General features: G+C 47.7%; 1 pseudogene; it reads right to left on the bottom strand.

Moving 5' to 3' along the window:
• Positions 1-13233: 13233 nt before the first annotated feature.
• On the bottom strand, positions 13234-15259 carry LOC124650441 (annotated as a pseudogene).
• Between the last annotated feature and the right edge of the window lie 12325 nt (positions 15260-27584).

The raw sequence follows: 27584 nt of genomic DNA, 5'->3' as shown, positions 1-27584 counted from the left end.
GACTGTTCTGTTTTTGACAGATTCTGCCTTTTATTTCGAATTGCCTCTTTTGCTATGTTGGATTCATTTCTTTGATCCATTAATGTCCAGTAGCTTTATGCAATGTCCAGAAGTGAAAACAATGTTTGTGTCACCTCTGAACATGTGAATTTTTGATTATGCACTAACCCTCTAATGAGTTTGCTTGAAGTTTGGTGTGAAGGAAGTTTTCAAGGGTCAAGAGAGGAGGATGATATACTACGATCAAGAAGAATGAAAAGTCTAAGCTTGGGGATGCCCTGGTGGTTCATCCCTGCATATTTCAAGAAGACTCAAGCATCTAAGCTTGGGGATGCCCAAGGCATCCCCTTCTTCATCGACAAAGTATCGAGTTCCTTCTCTTGAAACTATATTTTTATTCGGTCACATCTTATGTACTTTACTTGGAGCGTCTGTATGTTTTTGTTTTTGTTTGAATAAATGATTGTTTGGGAGAGAGACACGCTTCGCTGGTTCGTATGAACACATGTGTTCTTAGCTTTTAATTTTCATGGCGAAGGTTGAAACTGCTTCGTTAATTGTTATATGATTGGAAACGGGAAATGCTACATGTAGTAATTGGTGTAATGTCTTGAATAATGTGATACTTGGCAATTGTTGTGCTCATATAGATCTTGTTTAAGCTCTTGCATCATGTACCTTGTACCCATTAATGAATAATTACATAGAGTTTGTTAAAATTTGGTTTGCATGATTGGTCTCTCTAAGTCTAGATATTTTCTGGTTGAGGTGTTTGAACAACAAGGAGACGATGTAAAGTCTTATAATGCTTACAATATGTTTATATGTGAGTCTTGCTGCACCATTTTATACTTGAGTTTGCTTCAAATAACCTTGCTAGCCTAAACCTTGTATAGAGAGGGAATACTTCTCATGCATCCAAATACTTGAGCCAATATTCATGCCATTTGTGTCCACCATACCTACCTACTACATGGTATTTCTCCGCCATTCCAAAGTAAATTGCTTGAGTGCTACCTTTAAATAATTCAAAATTTATCACCTCTTATTTGTGTCAATGTTTTATAGCTCATGAGGAAGTATGTGGTGTTTTATCTTTCGATCTTGTCATTTACTTTTGACGAGACTTTCACAATGGACTAGTGGCTTCATCCGCTTATCCAATAATTTTGCAAAAAGAGCTGGCAATGAGGTTCCCAGCCTCAATTAATTAACTTGCATTAATAATTCTCTTCACATGTTTTGCTCGATCTATCGGTAAGCAACTTAAATTTGCAAATAGACACTCCTCCATGGTATGTGAATGTTGGAAGGCACCCGAGGATTCGGTTAGCCATGGCTTGTGTAAGCAAAAGGTTGGGAGGAGTGTCATCCATAAATAAAGAAAAACTAAACTAAAGTACATGTGTAAACAAAAGAGAAGAGGGATGATCTACCTTGCTCGGTAGAGATAACGTCCTTCATGGGAGCCGCTCTTGAAAGTCCGGTTGATGAGGTAGTTAGAGTGCCCACTACCATTCGTTGACAACAACAAACACCTCTCAAAACTTTACTTTTATGCTCTCTATATGTTTTCAAAATCAAAGCTCTAGCACAAATATAGCAATCAATGCTTTCCTCTTTGAAGGACCTTTCTTTTACTTTATTGTTGAGTCAGTTTACCTATTCTTTCTATCTTAGAAGCAAACACTTGTGTGAATTGTGTGCATTGATTCTTACATGTTTACCTATTGCACTTGTTATATTACTTTGTGTTGACAATTATCCATGAGATATACATGTTAAAGTTGAAAGCAACCGCTGAAACTTATATCTTCCTTTGTGTTGTTTCAAAGCTTTCTACTAAGAATTTATTGCTTATGAGTTAACTCTTATGCAAGACTTATTGATGTTTGTCTTGAAAGTATTATTCATGAAAAGTCTTTGTTATATGATTCATTTGTTTACTCATTATCTTCATCATTGCTTCTAATCTCTGCATTCATCTCATGTGCTTTACAATAGTATGATCAAGGTTATGATGGCATGTCACTTAAGAAATTATCATTGTTATCGTTTACCTACTCGAGGGCGAGTAGGAACTAAGCTTGGGGATGCTTGATACGTCCCAAACGTATCTATAATTTCATATGTTCCATGCTACTTTATTGATGATACCTACATGTTTTATACACATTATATGTCATTATTATGCGTTTTCCGGAACTAACCTATTGACGAGATGCCGAAAGGCCGATTCTTGTTTTCTCGCTGTTTTTGGTTTCAGAAATCCTAGTAAAGAAATATTTTCGGAATCGGACGAAATCAAGACCGAGGACCTTATAATTCCCGGAAGCTTCCAGAGCACCGGAGAAGGACGAGAGGGGAGCCAGGCGGGCCCCACACCACACCCCGGCGCGGCCCAGGGGGGGCGCGCCCCCCTATGGTGTGGGCACCCCGTGGCCCCTCCGACTCTATCTCTTCGCCTATTTAATCGTCCCTGACCTAAAAACACCGACAGAGAAGACGAGACCCGAGAAAACCTTCCAGAGCCGCCGCCATCGCGAAATCAAGATTCGGGGACGAAGTCTCGTTCCGGCACCCTGCCGGACGGGGAATTGCCCCGGAGTCATCTCCACCGCCGTCTCCACCGCCATCTTCACCGCCATCGCTGTTCCCATGATGAGGAGGGAGTAATTCTCCCCAGGGCTGAGGGCTCTACCGTAGCTATGTGGTTAATCTCTCTCTCTGTACTCCAATACAATGATCTCATGAGCTGCTTTACATGATTGAGCTCCATATGATGAGCTTTGTATCGCTACTAGTTGTGTGCTACTCATGTGATGTTATTAAAGTAATCTATTCCTCCTACTTGGTGTAAAGGTGATTAGTGTGTGCACCGTGTGGTTCTTGTCGTAGGCTATGATCACGATCTCTTGTAGATTGTGGAGTTAATTATCATTATGATAGTATTGATGTGATCTATTCCTCCTTCATAGTGTAATATGGACAGTGTGTGCACTATGTTAGTTCTTGGTTTATTTTGCAATGATCTATTATGATCTAAGGTTATTTAAATATGAACATTGAATTGTGGAGCTTGTTAACTCCGGCATTGAGGGTTCGTGTAATCCTACGCAATGTGTTCATTATCAAACAAGAGTGTATGTAGCACATATGAGAAGAAGTATTTATTATGCGATCAATGTTGAGAGTGTCCACTAGTGAAAGTATGATCCCTAGGCCTTGTTTCAAATACTGCAAACACCGTTTACTTACTGTTCTGTTGCATGTTTACTCGCTGCCATATTTTATTCAGATTGCTATTACCACTCATATACATCCATATTACTTGTATTTCACTATCTCTTCGCCGAACTAGTACACCTATACATCTGACAAGTGTATTTGGTGTGTTGGGGACACAAGAGACTTCTTGCTTTGTGATTACAGGGTTGCTTGAGAGGGATATCTTTGACCTCTTCCTCCCTGAGTTCGATAAACCTTGGGAAATCCACTTAAGGGAAACTTGCCGCTGTTCTACAAACCTCTGCTCTTGGAGGCCCAACACTGTCTACAAGAATAGAAGCACCCGTAGACATCAGTAGCACTCCTATTCTCACTCACTTACTAGTGGTGAAACAACCCACCTTATAAGGTGGTCTAACTTCCTCCCAACTTTCCATGTGGGACTAAACTTCCCACCTCTTGCCACTCACTAGTGAGCTGCCACCAACTTGGGCTCAAACTCACAAGGCTGCCACTAAGTGGGCTTTGAGATTTATAGGGAAAATCTGAAATCTAGTATGGGCCACTAAAAGTGGGCCCAATATTTCAACAATCCCCCACCAGATCTCAAATCCCCATTTAGAGATTTACCAATACTCGCTACTTGTTTATATACCAGTGTTTCAGCGGAGACTGTTAAGTTGAACTTCCGCCTAGAACCTTAAGCTACATCCATTCACACTTGAAGAATGGACTAAGCCTTGAATTGCAAGTTTTGCGTGAACATGGTTTCACTCAAAGTCATGACCAGTACATGGCTGCCAGTAGCCTACCCCGCGGGTGAAGCATATGCGTCATACTTCATGGTCTCTTCATGAGTTTACTAGAGATCACCCAAATCTCATAGATTGCGACGTTTAACAATCGGACTCATATAGGTGTGTTATTTCAAGAATGCTCTGTAGGACAGCATCTTTGCTATAATAGCCAACATAAACACATTGAGGCTTGTCGCCAACCTACCTTACAGCAATTGAGAGTTGTGCATCTTCACATAGAGAGGGTTACATAATACTCTCCTCAATTAAACCACTAGTTTGTTCTTCCCAGGTCCTAATTCACGGGATCTCCGATCACAAAGGTTGGGTTACCACTATGGTGTAACATCAACGGGTCTCAAAACCATCTCCCTCGATGCACTTTCTATCACATTACGTGATAGTCCCTTTGTAAAGGGATCTGCTGAGTTTTTGTCTCGTTTGAATATATGTAACGGTTATTACTCCGGAGTTTCGCAATTTCTCGACGGACTTCAAACGTCTCTTGACGTGTCTTGATGACTTCGCGTTATCCTTAGAATTGTTCACTTTGACAATTACGGTTTGATTGTCACAATTCAAAAGAATTGCCGAACAGGTTTTTCAACCACGAGCAAGTCCATCAAGAGCTCACGCAACCATTCCGATTCAACGGTGGTTGTGTCTAAAGCGATAAGTTCTGCTTCCATAGTTGACCTCGTCAATATGGTTTGCTTGCAAGATCTCCATGACACTGCGCCACCTCCAAAGGTAAATACATACCCACTTGTGGCGTACAGATCAGCTACATCCGAGATCCAATTCGAATCACTATATCCTTCAAGCACAGCTGGGTGCCCTGAATAGTGAATCCCATAACTCATTGTACCACATAGGTAGCGCATGACCCTATCAAGTGCATGCCAATGATCGATACCGGGTTTGACATGAACCTACTCAACTTGCTAACGACAAAAGAGATGTCGGGTCTAGTCGCGCTCGCTAAGTACATGAGAGAGCCAACGATCCGAGAATATCTCAATTGATCTATGGCGATTCTCCGGTTCTTGCGTAATGTCACATCGGGATCATAAGGTGTTGAAGAAGGCTTGCTATCAATATAGCCGAACCGGCTCAAGATCTTCTCAACATAATGGGATTGCGTTAGAGTAATCCCACTCTCGTTCTTAATCAGCTTGATGTTCGGAATCACATCGGCTTCTCCCGCATCTTTCATATCAAAGCTCTTTGACAAGAAAGACTTGACCTCGTGTATTACTTTCATGTTTGTACCAAAGATCAGAATATCATCCACATACAAACATAATATAACACCTTCGCCCCCACCATGGCGATAGTAAACGCACTTGTCGACCTCATTGACAACAAAGCCTACGAAGTTAAAGTTCGTCAAACTTCTCATGCCATTGCTTAGGTGCTTGTTTTAGACCATATAAAGATTTTAGCAACTTGCACACCTTTCTTTCTTCACCTTTTACTACAAACCCATCAAGCTGATCCATATAGATTTCCTCTTCCAACTCTCCATTAAGAAAAGTTGTCTTTACGTCCATTTGATGAACGATAAGACCATAGGAGGCAGCCATGGATAGTAGTACTCGAATGGTGGTAAGTCTAGCGATAGGTGAATAGGTGTCGAAGTAATCTTCGCCTTCTCTCTGTGTGTAGCCTTTCGCTACAAGCCGCGCCTTGTACTTCTCAATAGTACCATCAGGTCTTAGCTTCTTTTTGAACACCCATTTGCAGCCCACGAGGCTTGCATCCATGGGGTCGTTCCGATAGCTCCCAAGTTCCATTAGAAAGAATCGAGTCCATCTCATTATGGACAGCTTCTTTCCGATCATCCGCATCCGGAGATGCATATGCCTCTGCAATGGACGTGGGAGTATCATCCACAAGGTACACAATGAAATCATCACCAAAGGATTTTTCAATCCTTCGTCTCTTGCTCCGTTTAGGAGCTTCATTGTCATCCTTCTCAAAAACAATCTCATGTGATTGTTCAAAATACTCATTAGATGTACTAGATTCAGGAACTATCTCGAGTAGAAATTCTAGCAATGCTATGCATATCTTTCATAGGAAACATATTCTCAAAGAATGTTGCATCACGAGATTCCATAATAGTATCAACATGCATGTCGGTACTTCAGATTGAACTACTAAAAATCTATAGCCTACACTCCGCGGAGCATAACCTAGAAAGATACAATCCACTGTCTTTGGTCCGAGTTTGCGCTTCTTAGTAATTGGAATATTGACTTTCGCCAAACATCCCCATGTGCGCAAATATGAAAGTGATGGTTTTCTCCCAGACCACTCCTCGTAAGGGGTTTTATCTTTATTCTTGTTAGGAACTCTATTCAGGACATGACATGTCGTCAACAAAGCCTCCCCCCACCATGCCTTTGATAAACCAGCAGTGGCTAACATGGAATTCACCAAGTCAGTCAGCGTGCGGTTTTTCCTCTCGGCAACCCCGTTTGATTGGGGCGAATAGGGTGGCGTCCTCTCATGAATAATACCATGTTCCTCATTAAATTCATCAAAGATTTTAGGAAAATATTCACCACCACGATCCGACCTAAGACGCTTGATCTTTCTCTCTAATTGATTTTCAACTTCGGCCTTATAAATTTTAATGTAGTCTAAAGCTTCATCTTTAGTTCGCAACAAATAAACATAGCAAAATCTAGTCGCATCATCAATCAATGTCATGAAATATCTCTTTCCACCTTTTGTCAACACACCATTCATCTCGCATAGATCAGAATGTATGAGTTCTAGAGGTGCCAAGTTTCTCTCCTCGGCCGCCTTGTGAGGCTTTCGAGGTTGCTTTGATTGCACACAACTATGGCACTTAGAACCTTTGGCAATGGTGAAATTTGGAATTAAACTTAAACTGGATAGCCGAGACATTAAACCAAAATTAATGTTGCATAAACGAGAACGCCAAACACTGGTATCATCACTAACATTGCCACAAATATGGTTCACAGACTTATTACTGAAATCAGAAAGCGAAAAGCGGAACAAGCCTCCGCACTCATAGCCTTTACCAATAAATTGTCCAAACTTGGAAACAACTACTTTATTCGACTCTAAGACAACCTTAAACCCATCTCTGCATAGAAGGGAGCCGCTAACGAGATTCTTGTTCATAGTAGGGACATGCTTGCACGTTCCTCGTCCGCACGATCTTTCCCGAAGTGAACTTCGGATCTACCGTGCCAACACCACGAACGAAGCATGTGACCCATTCCCCATCAAGACGGAAGAATCCCGGGCGACCTGGTAAGAAGTGAACATGGATATGTCAGCACACACATGAACATTAGCACCCGTATCAATCCACCAACATGGAGATTGAAATACCGAAAGAACAAGTAAAGAGATTACCGTACCCATCAGCATTGCTAGCGGTCACCGTGTTGACTTGCCTCGCCTTTTTCTTGCGGTTTGCCCTCTCCGGACGAGTCCTTAGAAAAGTGGCCGGTCTCTCCACGAGTAAAGCAGCTCAGATCTGCTTTGTTTATCATCTTCTTCTTCTTGAAGGTTGTAGTCTTCATAGGCTTATTGAAGGAGGGCTTGTTGTTCCCTTTGTTCTTGCTCGTAGGGTTTCTTCGCACCATGTTGGCGCTAGACCGGCCCTCTCCTTTCTCGGTAGTATCCTTAGCTCGAGCTTTCTCCTCAACATCAAGAGACGCTATCGGGTTTTCAACCGATATCTCCTGTCTCTTGTGTTTGAGAGTTGTGGCAAAGTTCCTCCATGAAGGGGGCAACTTAGCAATAATGCATCCAGCCACAAACTTGTCAGGTAAGGCACACTTAACGAGTTCAAGCTCTTTCGCAATGCACCGTATCTCATGAGCTTGTTCGACTACGAACGGTTGTTCACCATCCTGATGTCATGGAAGCTCTCCATGATGTACAGTTCATCGTCTGCATCGGTTGCACCGAATTTAGCATTCGGTGCATCCCGGAGCTCTTTACCATCCGTTATGTGCATGTACACATCACACGGACGATCGAGCAAGAATACTCAGAACGCATCCGACGAAGAGAGTATTGTTTTCCTTGAACTTGTTATGATCTTGGTCAGATATAGTTCCTTCAGGTAAACCATTACTAACTTCGAACACTTTCAGATGAGTAAGCCAGAGCGTGGCCTTAACCTCGCCACCTCTTAAAGTGCACACCGGTAAACTTATCCGGCCTCAGTGCATCAACAGAAACCAGCCATTGTTAACTCAGGAAATTGCCTACAATTAGGTTTTTGGATTGTTGGATAATTAGGCACAATTTCCATGATTAATTCCAGAATATAAAACATGATGATAGCAACTACTAACATGTGAAACTCGAACATACTAGATGCATTAATCAACATGAGTAGCAGCAGCGCAAACGGTAAAGCATCCATCGCTAAACAGATCGAGATATGTCGCACGTACCGATCCGGTGGAGGTGGCGGTGGAGGTGTAGCGGATGATGTCGCAGCGAGTAACGTTGTTGATGACAACGTTGTTGACGACAGTGCACGACGGGTCGAAGTAGACGGCGTTGAAGACGACGGTAGGCAGCACCGCCCGACTTGGACGGAAGGCGACCCGTGATGAAGAGCTTGAGCGAGTCACGCGGAGCGCTTCCCAAAAACCTAATTCGCCCTCTCCCGTACAGGATCGCAAGGACAAGCGGTTCCGGAGACCTGCTCTCCCGTTCGCCGATGCACGTCGGCGCGCGGGATGGAGTAGGCTACGATGGCGGCGCAAGCACAGAGAGGTGGAAACCCTAACTCGTGTATTTGGTGTGTTTCTGCGGTAGCCGAGCAAGAGATTATATAGGCTCGAGAAACCCTAGGCAACGTGGGCCACGCCCACGTCGCACGAACGTTTCGAGTCGGTTACAGATAGCCCACGATCCGGGAGCGACCCGAACCGACTAACTGTGACGCGTCCGTCTAGGACTCTGTTCGTTTTCCTGAGCCGCAAAAAGTAAGGAAAGTCTCGGCTCGAGGCTCAATCCACTCACCACGAGCGCGGCGCGCGTCGTGACGTGTCGAGTCGAGTCGAGACGAGACGAGCGAGCGAGGAGGAGGAGGAGCGCGCGTGTAGCACTCCTATTCTCACTCACTTACTAGTGGTGAAACAACCCACCTTATAAGGTGGTCTAACTTCCTCCCAACTTTCCATGTGAGACTAAACTTCCCACCTCTTGCCACTCATTAGTGAGCTGCCACCAACTTGGGCTCAAACTCACAAGGCTGCCACTAAGTGGGCTTTGAGATTTATAGGGAAAATCTGAAATCTAGTATGGGCCACTAAAAGTGGGCCCAATATTTCAACAGGTCAAGCATGAGCTGACCAAGCATATTGGTGTTGATGCTTTTTACACACGTGCTCAGGTGCAGGATGATGTTGTTGCGGTTCATTATGTGCCTTCAGATTTGCAGTTGGCGGATTTCTTTACGAAGGCACAGACTCGAGCGCAGCATGATTTCTTACTCTCCAAACTCAGTGTTGTGGATCCACCATGAGTTTGAGGGGTGTTAGATGTATATATCTGTATATTGTAGTTTCCCCATATGTTAGGGGGCTTCCTGCATATTTCCACCTGTACATGTACTATATATTGTGGCCTTTGGCCCCCTGGTAATACAACAAGCATATTAACCTAACAAAAATTATCATCACACTCGAACTCATATGTTGTTTATCATTGGCTATAGTACAATAGAAGGCTAAACTGTCACTTGATTTTGCAAAGCTCTTAGAGGGGTTGCTACACTGCAGGAGAGTGTTCTGCACGAGAGAAGAAGCAATGCCACTTCCTTCACAGTTTCATTTGTTGTAGGACAGGAGATGCATATTCCTGAATCAGGGAATTTGCACAAGAGACGGTTGTTAATACACATTAACAAGACGTCACAGGCAGGCCAAGTTTCCTTCAGAGCTTCATCTGTTGTAGGACAAGGTTTACGGTTTTTTTTTTTTAAGTTCACAGTTATATAACTTGGCCAATTCTCGTAAATAGATGTACATTATCAGTATGTAACATTCATCTGACTGTGCCGCAAGCTGAGCCGGGAGCACAAGTCACAAACCAGAATAGTCATGATCAAGACATTATATGTTTTGGGTTTTCCATTGCAAGGCACATGCACTGTGCTATAGAATAAGATTAAGTAAAAGTAGAAGTAGGAGCAAAGGAATGGAACAGGCTGCAAGATAAGTATATGTACAAAAAGGTGCGTTACGCAGGCAATCTTTTGTCCCCAGCAAAAAATAACATTTGCTGACATGGGAAAAGGAGTAGGAACAGACAAATCAGGTGAGGGATGTATAACATTTCAGTAGGACACAAATGGTGCACCCTTAGGTGGAGTTCGAGAGAAAAAAACATATCAGGATGGCGAACCTGCATGCAGAATACATCTGCCCGATGCAAGTTTGCTCTTCCTGTAAAAAACTGTGATATATAAAACCTAGTAGGATTTAGGAAATCTAACTACTCGTATATTACTCCAACTCGGATTCTGATGGACTATGCATGCCTAGATCTGTATATTTGCAGAGAGCGGCACTAGAGACATGCATGCAGAATACAAGAATTTAGGATCCTTCAACTGTTAAATCGGAAATTATATACCGTAACAGTTAGATCCGGAGTAACTGGGGTTCGTTTTCTTTTGATATACACGGAATTGGCTAAATCATTGTGCCAGTCCGTTACTGCAACCACCGCTAGCGCTAGGGCTCTGGGATCTTGGATGGGGCTGACACCAAAACGTCGCCGGCGTTCCGCCAAGCAGCCAGGCGGAGTGGACTACATTAGCGCTCTCCCCGACGACCTCCTCCTCCTCATCCTCGCCGGCCTCGGCTGCACCGCCGCCGCTGCGCGCACCAGCGGCCTCTCCCGCCGCTGGCGCGGCCTCTGGGCCCGCCTCGGCAACATCTCCCTCCGCGACGTCGCCTTCGAGTCGCTCGCCGCGGTGCTCAGCCTCGTCGCCCGCCCACCGGCTTCCGCCATCTCCCTCCTCGAGATCCGGGTGCCCAGGCAGAACCGCCGCGTGCCCAGGGAGCACTGGCCCGTCCGCGAGGACGTCGCCTCGCTGGCGCGCGTGGCCGCGCGGCTCGCGCCGGAGACGGTCGTCCTGGCGCTCCCGCCGAAAGGATCGATCCCGAACCCCGCCGACTTCCACCTCCCGTGCTTCCGCCGCGCCGTCTCCGTCGTGCTGGAGTCGCTCCCGTTCGTCCTTCGCGCGCCGCCCGCCCCCGGGGGCGACTTCTTCCCCGCTCTCCACACGCTGCGCCTCCTCGACTGCATCGTCGTCGACAAGGAACTCGGCGCCTTGCTCTCCCGCTGCCCGCGCTTACGCGTGCTCGAGCTCAGGCACAAGTTAACCACTTGGCCCGGCGTCCGAGCACGGAGGAGAGTCCGCTCGGTGACGCTGCAGGAGCTCATCCTGCACTCCGAGAGACCGTGGCTCAGCCAAGTCGACATCGTTGCCCCAATGCTCAGGCAACTGACCATGTCCTTTTGGGCACACAAGGAGGCCACCATCTCCGTCTCGGCACCAACGATGCAAAAGGTCTCTTGGCGCTGTTCCTATGCCCAAAATGCTATTGGATTCGGTCTTTGGAGCCTCCACAAGCTGAAGCTAGAGACGGCAGAGACACCGGGACAGCTCCCTTCCCTGCAGATCTACGCAGACAATAATGTACGTACATGTGTCACTCTCTCCTGCTCAATTTTAATGTACCAGAGTTTTCATCTTACTCCTAGTAAACTAAATTTGTATGAATTGTACATTGCATTTTCAGAGCTCCCATACTTTTTCCAACCAAAAAGCCAACCTTGCAAATGAGGTAGAGAAGCATACGGTTGTTGAATTCTCTGATATGGAGCTGCATCTCTCAACAGCGGGGCATGTCTTTGGAGCGCTTGTGTTGCATCTTCTTCAGATGAAGAGGATTCGTTCCGTTCTACGGAGGCTTAAGGTCGTCCGGCAGAGTTCGCCGGTAACTAATTTCCTACTCTCCTTCTATATAGTACATCTGAATAACATAATCTGTACTAATTCAGGTTGTATTTGGTTTTGTTAGTATAAAGAAGCTTGCCATGCAAATTGTCCATGTGAGCCTACGGACTGGAGGACACAGATTATCGCGTTGACGGCCCTCGAAGAACTAGACATATATGGCTTCCGAGGCGAGGATCATGAGTATGATCTGCTGAAACTCATACTCGGTTCTGCACCAATGCTTAGAAGAATAACCGTGAAGCTGTCACATGAGTTATCATCAGCCAAGGACGACCATCGCACCAAAATACACGACCTCGTGGCATATTCTTCCGTGGAATGCCTTGTATATCTTGGGTAAGTATTTTTCTTGCATGCATGAATGATTAGCATAGCTCCTGCCAGGGTCTCCTCAATGCACCAAAATTATTATGATGCCAAGCTGTCAGTGATTTTCATCTTGGATACTAGTAGTATCACTAGGGTAGTCCTCATACTGTGCCATTTTGACATGCCAATTACTCCTGGTTATTCTGATGAGTTCATGTGCCCACATCTTTCTATATTGTCACCATTTTGCTCTATGCAATCCTCTCTATAGAGATTACGCCCTTTGTTCTTTGACTTGTTGAACTAAACTGATTTTTCTAGATGAGCTGTGGTTAGTTGTTGGTCTTGCAGTCTGGGGCAATTTATTTTGTTCCATTTACATTCGCATGAAGAAGTATTTTGCTATTTTATTCTCACCAGAGCTGGTTTTAAATTTTCTCCTCTGCAGGGTTGATGCACCATAGCCAAAATTCCCTGCAGACACGATTACCATCCTTACATTTGCTTATTCCTGGTGCTCATCGACAAGATCACCTTTCCCATGGGAATCTGATTGTTTTGTTCAATCAATAAAACGAAGTGTTGTTTTGGCACTGCAGGGCTGCTATGTGCTCAGAGTATCGCACTCTTAGCAATTATATTCAGTTGTCTACAGCAGAGGGAACACCAAAATGATATAGACATGACAAACTGATCAAATTAGTGCTTCCATAACAATCCCTTACACATTCATCACAGGCATGGAGCAAGCAGCGAGCTCGGCAGATTTCAAGGCTACCTTCAGAGAAGTAAGGTAGGTTTTATCATGAAAGGATCATCACAAGTGCAGCTACTAGAACAAGGAAGAATCCAGGCTACACGATTCAGGTTCTACCAGCAAAAAACCCAGCTAGTTGGTTAGATTAGATAGGCAGCATGCCGCAGCCATCGATGAAGCCTACAGAAGATGGATGTTCAGTTCAAGCCATCCAGAAGGTAAATATCAGAACGGCCGGCTTCACTTTTTGTGCACCCTGCAGTCTGGAGAGTTTTGCTGCAAGGGTGACAAAGGATGCCTTGATGCATCTGCACTGTTGAAATCGATAGCCAGGCTCACTGGGCTCGTGTCCTTCAGACTTGATGATTTGCGCTTCTGCTGCAAGCGAAGCAACAAATTGTTGCACTGCATCAACCCTCTAATCTAGATATTTAGATAATAGGGAAATCATAGTTCTACTCCATGTGTATGAAAATCAGTAAACACTTAGCTTCAAGATGGGTATTTTACCTTGGTGGAATTACAGGAAGAATGCTTTCGTTCAGAACGTTGTTTCTGCTCTTTGTCCAGTAAGCTCAACAGCCTCTTGTTTGCTCCGTCAAGAGCTCTATTTTCTTCGAATAGCAACTTAACCTTGGAGGAAACATGCAAGAAAATCTAACTATCAGAACTACATTTGTGTTGCACGAATTGATATACACTGAAAAAGTTGCATGTACAAAACATAGGGACAAGAGTGCTTCAATATCTAATACCTCCTCCTCTGCTTTGTTGAGATTGGTCTTCAGTATCTCTCTGTCCCTCTGCAGAGCTTGCACTTCATTATTTAGTGCAGTAAGCTGGACATGGAGAACGGCAAGGGTAAGGTGAATGTTGAAGTTTTAGATTAAACCGCATGACAAATAAGTGAACAACCACTGCATTAGCTTTTTTGTTCAAACGCTCAACACACAAGCATATATCTTGGATGCCAGAGCCAGACAAACTAATGCAGCTGCGTACACCATATAGTAATAGGCCTAGGAAATGCACAACTTTTTTTTGTTCCCCTGCTGTAACTTGCTACTGGGAATGCTGGCAAAACAGTTGTCCCATTAGGTCCCTAAGAGGGAAGACATATTAATGGCCATGCTAGATATGAAGTTTTAATATCAAGATAGCCTCAGTAAATTTGTGATTCTTAGACAATTTTGTATGGAAAGCCAGATCCATTTTCGCTATTAGTTAGATATATATAGGTCTAATAATAAACTCAAATCATCTGATGGAGCTGTATAGAACCCAGATCAGAACTAAACCATGCAACATAGCCAATCAAACTGAATATGCAGACTTGAAAACTGTGGGTAATAGGATTCATCGTCGACCATGAAATCAACTAATATGTGCAGCTAACTATCCCATTTGGAAGCTAGATTGCAGGCCGGGTGTTTGGTTTCAAAGGTTTTACTGCAGTATCAAATCAGGATCGGGGTCAAAAGGTAAACTACAGTGAGGAAACTGAAAACGAGGGACGGGACGAAGTGGCGGTACAGACGTCGGGGGAGTCCTTGAGGCGCGCCCGCAGGTCGTCGTTCTCCCTGGCGAGGTCGTCGCAGGACTCCATGGCGCGCTCGAGGTCGCGCTCGTAGAGGGTGACCTCCTTCTCGAGCCTGGCGGCGTCGGCGGCGAGCCTGCCGCGGTCGGCGGCCACGGCCTCCTTCTCCTCCACTCAGCGGCGGATCCCCTCGGCGTTCATGGCGGACTCCTTCTGCGCATTCGAAACGGGATGGCGTTAGGCCGGCCGTAGCGGTGAGATGGGACGGAGTAGCCGCCGCGGCGGGATGGGCCGGGGAGAGGAGAGGGGGGGGGGACCTTGAGGAGGTCGATGCGGCGGGCGGCGGGCGGCGGGCGGCGGGCGGCAGCGTGGAGGTCCTCCTCGAGGGCGAAGACGTGGTCCTGGAGGCGGTGGCGGAGGTCCTTGGAGGCGAGGAGCTTGAGGCGGAGGGAGCGGTCGGGTACGGGGAGGCCGAGGGAAAACCTGATGGAGTCGCGCACGTACTCATCGGCACCGCCCGAGAGGGCGGGGTGAGGAGGAGGAGGAGGAGGAGGAGGAGTGGCATCCTTGTCATCATCCGGCGCCATGGATCGGACCCCACCGCCGCCGACGATGAGGTGGTGGAGGAGGAGGAGGAGAAGGGGGTTTGATTTGGATTTTGAAATCACTGCCGCTATCCGTTGTGTGTCTCGTCTCTGCTTGTGTTTTTTTTTAGGAATCTGCTCCGCGTGACCGCGTGTGCGAATGGGAAGGGAAGAGCTGCTGCCTGGGCCGCAACGTGTATGTCAACTGTCAAAGGTGTCGTGGGCTGGTCCATATCGATGGTGGTAGGAAAAGAAGATGCTGCTGCGGATGAAAAAGAAGACCGTGTTGCTTCCAACCGGACCGAAAATCCGTCTCGAACATGCTTCAGCGGGGCGAGGGACGACCGACGACGCATAATGATTAGCCGTTCGCAGCGACGCAAACCTGCTTTAAATATGTAACTCGGATGCGTCTTTTTGGACGGTCCGCGGACGCGTAAAGTGTCCACTCGCGTCTGGCGAACGTTTCGTCAGGCCTGCCTGACAGTGATCCAGGCTTGATGCGTCTTCTCAGTCACGCCAATACTGGCGCCGAGGCGTCCTTCAGCAATCTATGGCCACGTAATGGTGATGCCTCGCGTGGCGCGCGACCGTCGCTACCTCTGCGCACGAAGTAATGGCGATGTCACGCGTGCAGCGGCCGTCGCCTGCCTCCGGCCTATATAAACAGGGGCGCGCGCATCTCATCTCCTCCCACACTAAACCTTAACTGCCGCACAACCTCCACCGTAGCGCCGCTGCCGCTCAACCTCCACCTTTGACACCATGAGCAGCACCGGCCGCGGCCAGGCTGCCGCGCCTCCACCTCCTCCTCCGACTCCACCTCCCCCGGCCTCGAGCTCCGACAGCACCGATGACCTCCTCGACCCGGTCAGGGACACCAAGTTCCTGGCTGACGCGGAGAAGGAAGCAGAGGAGGAGCGGGCGGCCCAAGCGGCGTTCGACACTGAGATGGAACGCCGCAGGGTGCCGGCCGCCACAGCCACAGAGGACGACGACTCCGACATCTCATGGTCTTCTGATGACCCTGATGTGCCTACCCCGGAGGAGAAGGCGGCGAAGCAGAGGGCGTTAGTCGACTCCTTCGAGACGCTCAAGAAGGTCGAGGACGCCGCGAACGAGATGTTGCGATGGTGCCTGCTAGAGGACGCGGTGGCACACCGAGCCCTAGCGGCCGCACGGCAGGCAGCGGAGAAGCAGACGAGGGGCCGGGCCGTCGTGCAGCAAGTAGTCTAGGTTTCTACAACTAGTTTGTATAGTTTCTATATAGTAGATAATGCTTTTTAAATATTTTCCGAAACAAAAAATGGGTCGTCCTGCTGGGAGAACACCCAGACGCAAACGGACGCGCAGTCTAAACTCTAAATATGTCCGCGGTGCGAGGCAAACAAACGCCCACGATCACTTTTGGGCGTCCGATATGTGTCGCCCCGTTGGAGATGCCCTGACCATGTGCCCATCTCGCCGGTGACGAGAGGACGCGGCTTGTCGCAACATCTCCAACGGAGGCGACGCCGAGACCTCATTGGAGACAGAGATGACACGACTGTCTGCGGCTTCGTCGGCGGAGGTGAGGCAGCAAACCTTAGGGTTTTAGGATGGGGTGTTGGTACAACGACTTAGGGTGGGGTTTAGGGTGGTGGTGCGGGGACCTTCCCGGGGATGGAGAAGAAAAAAGTTTAGAGGAGGGCCAGGAGGCGACGACTCGAGCAGTGCGGTGCGATGAGGCTGCGTGGCCGGCCGCGGGTGGCGACAACATGCGGTCAGGCCGACGGGGGCATGACTTCGGCAGCGAGGATGAAGCCGGTTGCGAGGAAGACAGCGGGGAATGATGGGTTTGTTCCATGTATGCATCGTTGCGACGCTCGGCGACGCAAAACGCTAAATAGGACCCCTGCTTTTTTTTGAGAGCAACCACATATTTCATTAATCGAAAACCAAGTTACATGAAGCAACACATGTGGAAACTAAAAGACAAACCGGGATAAAATGATTATCCTGAATTTGCAGATAAAATCCTAAAAGATCGAGAAATACAAAACGATTCCTAGGGTTTCCTGCAACCACCGTAGCCAGCGGCCGCCGTCCAATTCCAACGCCACCGAGACGAACGCAAGAAGAGACGCCGAGCCTCCACCATTGCAAGATCCAAGAAAGCACCATCGCCAACGAGGCTTTGTGAGTCGATGAACGGGCCTGCCGCAGCGGCGAGGCACATGTCGGCCGTGGCACGTCGACCGGGGGACATCCCCGTGCTGTCTTGGACCAAGATACGCCGCCTCCCATCGACGAAGTCGAAGTCGGAGAAGAACGACATATCCACCACCTCGCCCCGGCCCCCAGCGCTGTCGTGGACAACGACAAACGCCAGTGACACATCGAGAAACAGATCTCGCCAGATCTGAAGAACGGCGAGAAGACCAAGCTGCCGACCTGAAAGATCGACAAGCACACGTTGCCAACAACTCCGAGACGCCGCCGTGAAGGTCGCCGCCGGTGTGGGAGTGGAGTTGAGGCAGATTTATTTGCCGGGCGCCGCTCCCACCACCCCAACGACGCACCACGGCGGACAAGCCCTAACTACAAAACGGAGGAGGAACGAGGTCCCCTCCCCCTCCTGCCGCCGGAGCAGCAAGCGGAGGGAGAGGGGCCCAGAGCTCACACCGGTGGAGATGGGATCTGGCCGCCGCCGCCTGGGAGAGAGGAGCAGGGACAAAACGTTTCACCCAGATCAACCTTTTTTCAGCCAGGTGCTGGGTGTAAACGCATAGGACCCCTGCTGGTGAGCTATTTGGGCGCTAGTTATTTCGGCCTTCTTCCTTTCATGTGTTGCTGACCCATGGCATCCGGTTTTTATTTATTTATTTTATTGCTTTGTTTACCTGTAGCTTTGGTTCAAAATTAAATTATAGATATTTTAGATAATTTTATTATTGTAAAAGGGTTAGGTTTATTGATTTGTACGAATAGAAATTGTCTGAAATTTTGTATGAAGTAGTTTGCATTCAGCTATATTTGTTCCAAGTAAGTATGTAAGAGTTGCTCTCTAATTCTATATATATATATATATATATATATATATATATATATATCTATACCTAATAATAAAGGGAGGATTGTTTCCTTGGTCCGACATTTTTTGTTTCAAATTTACCCCTGGTTGCTAGACATGAGGTAGGAAATATTACAGGATTTGCCACCGCTGAGTGAAAACGGTTCGCTCGGGTTTGCTCGTTCTGATCGACGCGTCGTTCCTAGGTTACGTTGGGCTGTCAGGAACCGGTTGTAATAGAGCAGGCCGTGTATAGAGAGGCCCAGTTCACCAGCACGTTCAGAAAAATGTATGTGAGCACACAAATCGGGTCCAACACGAACTCCTATGAGCCTTCAACCTCCACGAGCAGGACTTCGGTCAGAGCATGGGAACATGGGGCACCGACCCTATAAATAGAACTTGAGAACCTCGATAAAAGAAAAACAAATCAAGTTCTCCATATTGTCTGGTAACTCTTCCCTCGATGGGAGTCGATCGAGATGGGAGTAGTGTCTATATATACTCCCTCCGTCCCAACGCTTAGGGCGTAAAAAAATATCTAAATTTTCACCATAGAACAAGGCGCGGACGAATCAGGTGCTGCAATAGTCGATGAAGTCCCGTAACTGCCCCTACTCTTGTTTAATCGGTTCCTTAAAAGTCGCTGAGCATTAACTTTCTTGCGCTGCCGTTCCTCAAAAGCCGCTTGGTATGGCCGCATGCATGATGGGAAACGAGGAGTCTATGCAAGTAATGAGAGATTTAAGGAGAGGTTGTGCGCATGCATGTAGGGGTAAGAAAGGAAAGATTTTTTCAGCTAATCACTCCTTAATAACCGCGCCAGAATATATACGCCTTAAGCCATGGACCGGAGGGAGTACAACTGAGATGGCAAGAAGATCAAATCGAGCCAATCAAGGAATCCTACATCGACCGCCGTGACAACGACTTGAAGATCATTGCGCTTGCCCGCCTTCACGCCATCTCCACCGTGCTCTACGCCTCCTTCCTCCGTGCTTGCGCTGCTGCCGATGACGAAGATGGCGGCGGGACCAGGACCGCCGTCAACGGAGCACATCCCGAGGGCCAGTCAGGACGACGTCAACGCCCACGCTGGACACACATGCGCATCGCCTGGTTAGAATAATCAGATCGGCGTGCTTATTTTAGGACTTGATCTGGAAAATTTCTGTCAAATCGGTGTTCTTCTTTGATGATTCGATGCATTGACCTCTGTTTGGTGTCCGGGCGCCGCGCAGATCCGTCGCCGTCACGGCCTGCAGGCCGTACAGCATCCGCACTTGCTTCTTGATGATGATTCATAAACTATGAGTTGGCGACATTAGCATTTGCAGCAGCTGCTACTGTATTCTAAAGAAAAGTTAACCGGTGCTTCGTACTGCTTGATCTGATTAGCCCCATATCATGCTCCCATCTGCCTGGCTGGCGCTTGCACCGACGCTCTTGGCAGCATCTAAACGACCTCTACGCTGTGAACCGCTACATCAAGTTGGACAAGATCGAGACATTGACTGAATATGGTCTGACAAATTCTTTCTGATTCTCTACTATTTCAATGACAGTAACTTAAGAATTTAAACCGGGACGTGCAAAACTGCTAAACTATCTTTCTCACAACGCTACTAATCTGCTAAATAAATGGCTTGCCTACTTTCTACTTTTCAGCCTTTTACGTGTTAGAAAAAAGTAAATATTCTGTTGCATTATTGTTTTGTTAGCAATGACTGCAGGTCATGATCTTGGGATCCCCGTTTCATTTTTGTGAGCTCACGAAAATACCATTTTGATATTTGTGTTTAAAAGGGGCGTTGACTTATCAATATGTCATTTTTTGCGAATAGACTTCTCAATATGTTCTCTTGCAGTTTAGCAGGTGAATGAGTTGTGCACATCTAGAGACTATGTTATTATTTACAGAGTAGTGGTTTGATGTTCGTGATGTATACCGACATTGCAGGGGCTTTATGGAACTGCTTTGGCTGTTAGAATGTGGTTTACAGAAATAAGAGTGTTTAGAAGCTGCATGACTTTCCACAAGCCTTCTGAATTTCACACAATTTATCTTATATTTGGTGATGACTATTTTTTATTTGTTAATCCGTTGTAACGCACGGGTATTTTGCTAGTAATAATAAAGGAGTTAAGGTTTCTGCCAAAAAGTTTCGTCAACGCTTTTTTTTTGACCGTTTTGTCCTCCCACCAAATCGCATAATACACCAAATTGCCACGGTACCGATTCGTTCGGCCAAGTTACCGGTTCATCCTTTCCCTCGGAGGGCTTTTTTGGCCAAAAGTATCGCGACGCTGGCTCACACACGAAATCAAAAATATCACGGCGCTGGTTTACACACGAAATCAATAGTCCCACCTCGCTGGCATAGAACCAAATTCACCAGTTTATATGCCTAAATTTTCTGGGTTATAACAAGCTGACTTGGAACAACAAGCATCAGCAAAGATGGAGGGCAGAAATTGAACGCTGGGATCCGAATTATAAAGGACGGAATTAAAACGAAGGAAAGGATCCCGTCCACAATTTGGGAACGGACGGAAATTAAAGGAGGAAATTGCACGGAAGAAAGATCTCCAAAGATGGAGCGCGGAAATTGAACGCTGGGATCCGAATTAAAGGAGGATATTGCAAGGAAGAATGGGCGATGGGGAGGTGGCTTGTCCATCCGGCTTCGATCTTGGCGGGTGGGTGATCGATCCTGGAAAGGAGCCTGGTCGTCGGTCGTGTGTGCGTGGTGGTGCGCGTCTGGCGGCGGAGTGAGGGGAAGCTGGGAGATGAGGAGATTGATTCGAGGATGGAGGAGTCGGCTGGGCCTTGGTTCTAGCTTGCCTTGCCGGTTGGATTTCTGGGCCTGCTTTTACTCAACATATGTTAGTATGTACAAAGCATCAGCTAAAAAAAATCATGTACAAAGAAAATAAGCTTCAGTTCTTTCCGTAAGCAAATAAGCAAAGTTTTCTAAATTCATCCCTTTTTAACGTAATAGTACATGCATGATAGTTGATCTTTACATACTACAAAACTATGTTGTACAGATGGTATTGCGCAGGATGAAGGTCACAAATTAGGAGTTGCACAAACTTAATAAGTTGGAAACAGTGCTTGCCGCGCGAGCCAGTTTCCTACCATGGCCGCTGGCTGAAATAGCCGATGCTTGCAGCCTCATTGTCTCATACCAGCCACCGACAACATTGTCCTCATCTTCCTTCGCCGGCACTCTCTCCTCGTCAACATGCCTCGCAATCTGCAGACAACATGGGCGAAGCTCACGCTGACCGCTCGTGAGCGGTTCCCGCTGACCGCCAAGCAGCGCACATCGGAGGAGCGCGAGGCCGGGGCGCGCGTGGAGGCAGAGAAGGCATCGGCGGCAGAGGGCACGGAGCAAGCAGAGATAGACCTGGACGTCGACGAGGAGGAGGACGACAACAAGTGGCACGACGCCACCAAGGACGGACCGCCGCCTGGCCATCAAGCTGCGTTGGTGGCCTCGTTAGAGACCTCTCAGCTGGATGTGGTTCATGAGCGCGACCTTGCGGCGGTGAAAGCCATCATCGAGGAGCGCTTGGCCAAGCTGTCACGCACGATCATAGAAGCCGAAAGCGCGCGGCGAGCCGAGCGCTGGGACATCGGCGACCTGCTCACGCGGAGGGTGGAGATCTTCGCCGACGCGCATGCCCTGCGCCTTCGCTAGATGCCCTTGCCCGATCGGCAGGCACACTACGAGGAGTCGAAACACGACGCCATCGTGGAGCGCGAGGGCCGAAGTGATGCGCGGCATGCCGACTCGGGAACAGACACACAGCTGCTGACTGTGTAACCTGTCTCCGAGCAAGCCAGGATGCCGAGAGTAGCACACGCATCGTCGCGAGCGCCATGAAGCACACGTAGATGGTGGAGGCGGAGAGGAGAGGGGCGCAGAGAGCATCCATGGAGACGGAGGGCGTGTGTGCATGCGCTTGAAAAGCCGCTCAGGAGAAGGCCAACGATGTTGCTAGGCCATCAAGCTGAAACTGGAGTGGAATCCTCACGCCGGCGGACAGCGACAGGCCATCCAATTTAGCTAGAGGGAAATCCTAGCGCCGTCAACCTACCACTTCGAGTGAAATCCTCACCCTGGTGGTGAGGAAGGCCCACCTATCTGGCAACACCTTATCATAATGGCATTTTTTCTCCCAGTGCAACGCACGGGCACTTTCTTAGTATAATAATAAAGGGAGAAGCGTTTCCGCGGTTTGGTCCGTCAATTTGCGCTTTTAACCGTCCGTCAAGGCGCTTTCGTCCATCGTTGCTGCTTATCTCACGCACAATAGAGAGTTCGAGCCTGGGTTGGTAATTGATACTGTTACCGGTTCCATCTCCGAAACGTACCAGACCTGGTCTCTCTGGTATTCCTTTATAACAACAAAGTTCCAGATGACACCGCGATCCACAAATTTAAAAGGGTTCTTTCCTTTTCTGGTTCGTTCCGTACGCATACGCAGATATGGGTAGGCCAAGCCAAAACAAAGCAACAAGTTTTCGTTTGAGATAGAAGGCCTTGATGCAGAGCACCCCAAGGAGAAAAAAAAATCTGCGAACAAGGAACTCATCTAGGAACTCGCTGAACCTCAAAAAAAAATCTAGAAGTTCTGCTCCGGGATGAGCTACGCTGGAACATGCGGCTATGGGGCGGCCGTATAAAAGAAGGTCTCCAACTCCTTGATCGAAACCACTCGCCTGATCGAAACCATGGTCGAAATTGCTTTGCCCGAAGTTCCGTCTGATCCCGATATTTTCATGCCTCATGCCGCCGTTTCGACTCTTGGTAGGCACTACGTTGCCACCGCCGTTCTGCTGACATGAACTCAACTTCTTGACGCAGACGTCAAGGTACACAGTGGCTAGACCATCGTCGCAGACAAGACGCGCAGGAAGGACTACTCCTACCGCAACTCAGCTAGCACCGTAGCACGTGCATCGATCAACCAATTCAACGATCGGTCTGCTGTGCGTGTGGTGTGCCTGGTTCGTCAAGTCGTCATCCGTAGAGAGCATGAAGAAGGTCGCATCGTTGGAGGCAAGTGCGAGAGGCTGCACACCATGGTCGTGAAGCGGCTCGACAGACGACCTGAAGTGGCGGCTTGACAAACGCCATGGTCCAATATGAGAGAGGAGGTCGAGCCGCAACAACCATCCATGGCTCAATGCGGGAACCATAGCATATGAAGCACAATACCCCAAGCGGAAATCATACCATCTGTACTAACTTGGTATAATGGTTCATCCGGCCATCCGGGTCAGCTATGACATGCATCGGCCACAACCTTAATGCGGACTCATTGCACAATACCTCAAGATCTGCCGCTTGCTTTGAGATAAAAACATCAACCTCACCCAAGAGTTGCCGATGAGATAAAATGAAAGTTCACTGAAGCTCTGTGTACCGAATTTAGTTTGAAGGCCTTGACGTCTCTGATTTCAAGCAAATCGTCTGAAAACCATGGGCACCTCCTGGCTGCAAATTTTTCTTCTAGCTGTCGCATAAAGACCGGCTTTCGTTAGTAGATCACTTCTTAATAAGGGGATGGCCAAGGAATTACTCTTGTCCCATCTGCATGCGCGAGCTAGCCATCGTTGGTAATTTTGTCTCGGCAATAAGGTATATATGCATATTTTTATATCCCAGTGCAACGCACGGGCATTTGTGCTAGTTCTATAAATATTCTAATTTATAATCAAATATATAGGAACAATTGCGAACATTTTATAATATAAATTAATATTATTAGAACTATCATAATACATATTTCTTAGTATATGTATTTAAAATTATACATATTGTTATTTTTTATTTTTTTGTTAAACTTTAGAAAGTTTGGTGTAATAATGGGGAAGCAAGAGAATCATTGGCAGAGAACAATTATGGGAGCATCTCACCAAGTCCCAAGCAAGCCAAAATTGACTCTACCACAAGTCCACAAGTATGTACCTCTCATTGGTAATGGTATTAGCCAACAATTATTGAAGTTGCTCACAATTTCACAAGCAAGCCAGAATTTGCTTAAGTTCTTAGGGGAGGAAAAAACCATACTTGACAAGTGAGTAGAGGCCAAAACTATCCATAACTAATGCAGGACTTTTCATGGCATTTGACACTCATCAGAGCTAATACAAACTCAAAGTAAAGATCTTCAGAAAATTAACTTGCGTGCTAGTACTCGCGTTTGCAGCGAAAACATCGTTCTTTTGTGACATGTTTGCTCCATGCATGTTCCGTAAAGCCAGCGAATATAAATGAAGAAATATATCCACTCTATCCCATAATATAAGATGTTATTATAACTAGTCTGCTCTTATATTACTTGTAATAACATCTTTTATTATGAGACAAAGGGTGTTATAATGATAGGAATGTTGTTATGGAAGTGACTGAACTTTCAGGAGTCACATTTCAAACCTAAACAAGTGACATTCATGACAACTTCCTAGATACAAACTGAATAATTTCCCATTGTATCCAAACACCAACATTATCGTCAAATCCATTTGACTATATGTCGATATTTAATACGGTCATATTTATTATATGTTAGTATGAGGGCAAGACCCGATGGTTAGCACATAAGAGACAAAAAAAGAAATATACTGGTTTAAAGACCCCAGATGAACACATCTAACAACTCTACTCCTCCTTGCGATCGACCGATAAATGGGTGTGCTCTGGTACGAGAGAATGTCCATATGTGAGTCTCTCAAGTCTCGAGAGAATCCCACAAAGCTGCCATTGGGGAGGCCTGAGGCCTCTTATCCGCGTTATAGTGATGAACGAATGGGGTTTGACTAGTCATAGTGGGGAGTAACATATAGTACTGTCATGCATATGACACTATAGTAATTTAGATGTAGTATCATGTATTAATTAGCTTGTAGACTCATTCTATCTTGAAAAGTGTGATGTTATGGTAACATAGCTAGTTACCACAACCATCTATTTCTTCATTTAATATCATGCCATATCATCAATTTGCCTAGTTGACAATGCATGTAACTCTATGTTACTACCTTAGTTACTTCCACTATGAGTAGCCTTAGACTAGTCATAGTGGGGAGTAACATAGAGTAGTAACATGGTGCATGTTACTACTCTATGTTACTACCTCCATAGTGGATAGTTACTATATGTGATGTCATGCATGTTATATTTATTATATTTGTAGACTCATCTTGTCTTGATAAGTGTGATGTTATGGTAACATAGCTAGTTACCACCTCACTCTCTTTCTTCATTTATTTTCATGCCATGTCACCAAAATGCATTGGGATGTGTGATGTTACTAGCTATGTTACTTTCACTATGAGTAGTCTTAGGCTGGTCATAGTGGGGAGTAACTTAGACTAGTAACATATGCCATGTTACTAGTCTAGGTTACTACCTTCATAGTGGGTAGTAACTTTTATGTGGTGTCATGCATTGTATCATTTATTATGTTGTAAACTCATCTTTCTTTGGGGTGTGTGATGTTATGGTAACATAGCTAGTTACCACCTCACTCTCTTTCTTCATTTATTAGTATGCCATGTCACCAAAATGCCTTGAGATGTGTGATGTTACTAGCTATGTTACTCCCACTATGAGCAGTCTTACAGGTTCCAGTCAACGTGTTATATATAATGATGACCGTAATCCGCTATTGGGGATCATGCAATATATGGGCACAACCTAGCCATTACCTTTGTGCGTAAATCAACCGTCTCTTGAGCTCCTAGTTGAACCGGTGTCCATCCCATTGTGGTTAGGCCTCATGCGATGGCACAAACTACCGAGGTCCCCTAAAGCGTCCCCCAAAGCGTCCCCCAAACCGCGCCGGATCGAGCGTTTGGGGGACGTGTTTTGTCCGTGCCGCGTTTGGGGGACGTCGCTCCCCAGCCGCGTCCCCCAAACGCCGCCCCCAAATGAATATTTGTGCACGAAAATAAAGATTTTCATTCAATTTTGATAATATATTACAAAGTTTGAATGAAAACGGCTAGATTTCATCTAAATCTAGACTACTGACCGCCCGGCGGCGCGTTCGACGGCCCCGCCCCGTCGTCGCCTCCCCTACGCCGCAGCTCCTCCTGCGCGCGCCTCCTCTCCTTGCGAGCGGCGGTGGCCGAGACGGTGCCGCTCCCGCCGCGCGTCCTCCGCCGTCCCCTGCTGCGCCGCCTGGAGGGAGAGCTCGATGGCGCGACGAATATGCGCCTCTTCGCGGGCACGGGCGTCGTCCTGGAGCTTCTTCTCCGACTCGAAGGACTCGACGAGGGCTCGTTGCTGATCGGCCGTCTCGTCTGGGTGCGGCCCGTCGTCGTCGGACCAGTCGAACTCGTCGTCGTCGTCGTCCTCCACCTCGGTCTCCTCCGCATCGGCCTCCTCCTCCTCCATTGGCGCCTCCTCCTCAACATCTGTTGGCGCCTCCATCATCGCCGCCGCTAACGCGTCGGCCTCCGCCGCCAACTTGCTCCGCTCGCCTCCCCATAGCGCCGTCGGCGCCGCCTCCCGCTGCCGACGCTCCTCCGCCGTCACCTCGGCTGCGGAGCTCGATCGACTCACACCGGCGGCGCTCGATCGACTCACGCCGTTCACGGAACACCGCTTGCCGCTCATCGCGACCGGCGCCGGCGCTCGTCGGCCCATCGCTGCTCCATCTCCTCCCGGCACGGCGCAGCCGCGCCTCTTGCCCGTCGAGGCGTCGAATGCCGCAACGGTGTCGCACCGCCGCTTCTCTGCCACGCTGCTGCCGCCGCGGCCTCCTCGGCTGCGGAGGCGGGGCGGAGAACGCCGCTAGATCCGCCGCCTCGCCGGCGGGCCTCCTCCTCGAGTGCCTCCTCTAGTGTCGCACGCCGCCGCCGGGGCCGGAAGTGGAGGAGACGGCGGTGGAGGGAAGTGGCCATCGCCGGGCGGTTCGCCATTGCCACGCGGTGATGGAGGAGACGGCCGTGGAGCGACGAGGGCTGTGTTTGTTGCCGGCGGGGTGTGGTGGCTACCGTTGATGAGCCGGGAGACCTTTTATAGACGCCGGCGTCGGGAAGATAGCGCGGGAACAGACGAGAAGAGGCGGGAAGATCGCGCGGGAACGGGCGGTGGCGTGCGAACGCCGGCGACGCGTGTGGAGGCCGCGCGGCGACCGACGAGACGTCTCGCCCGCCCCTCCGTCGCCATTAAGGCAAAGATGCCGCCGCGCGCTGAATAACTTCCGTCGCGAGGTAGGCGACGGTTAGGTTAAAATTAATCGTGCCGCCGA

The sequence above is a fragment of the Lolium rigidum genome, chromosome 1, assembly GCF_022539505.1.
Source record: "Lolium rigidum isolate FL_2022 chromosome 1, APGP_CSIRO_Lrig_0.1, whole genome shotgun sequence".
Classification (NCBI taxonomy): domain Eukaryota; kingdom Viridiplantae; phylum Streptophyta; class Magnoliopsida; order Poales; family Poaceae; genus Lolium; species Lolium rigidum.
Note: the sequence above shows the minus strand (reverse complement) of the source record. Positions and strands in the feature narration are given on the sequence as shown.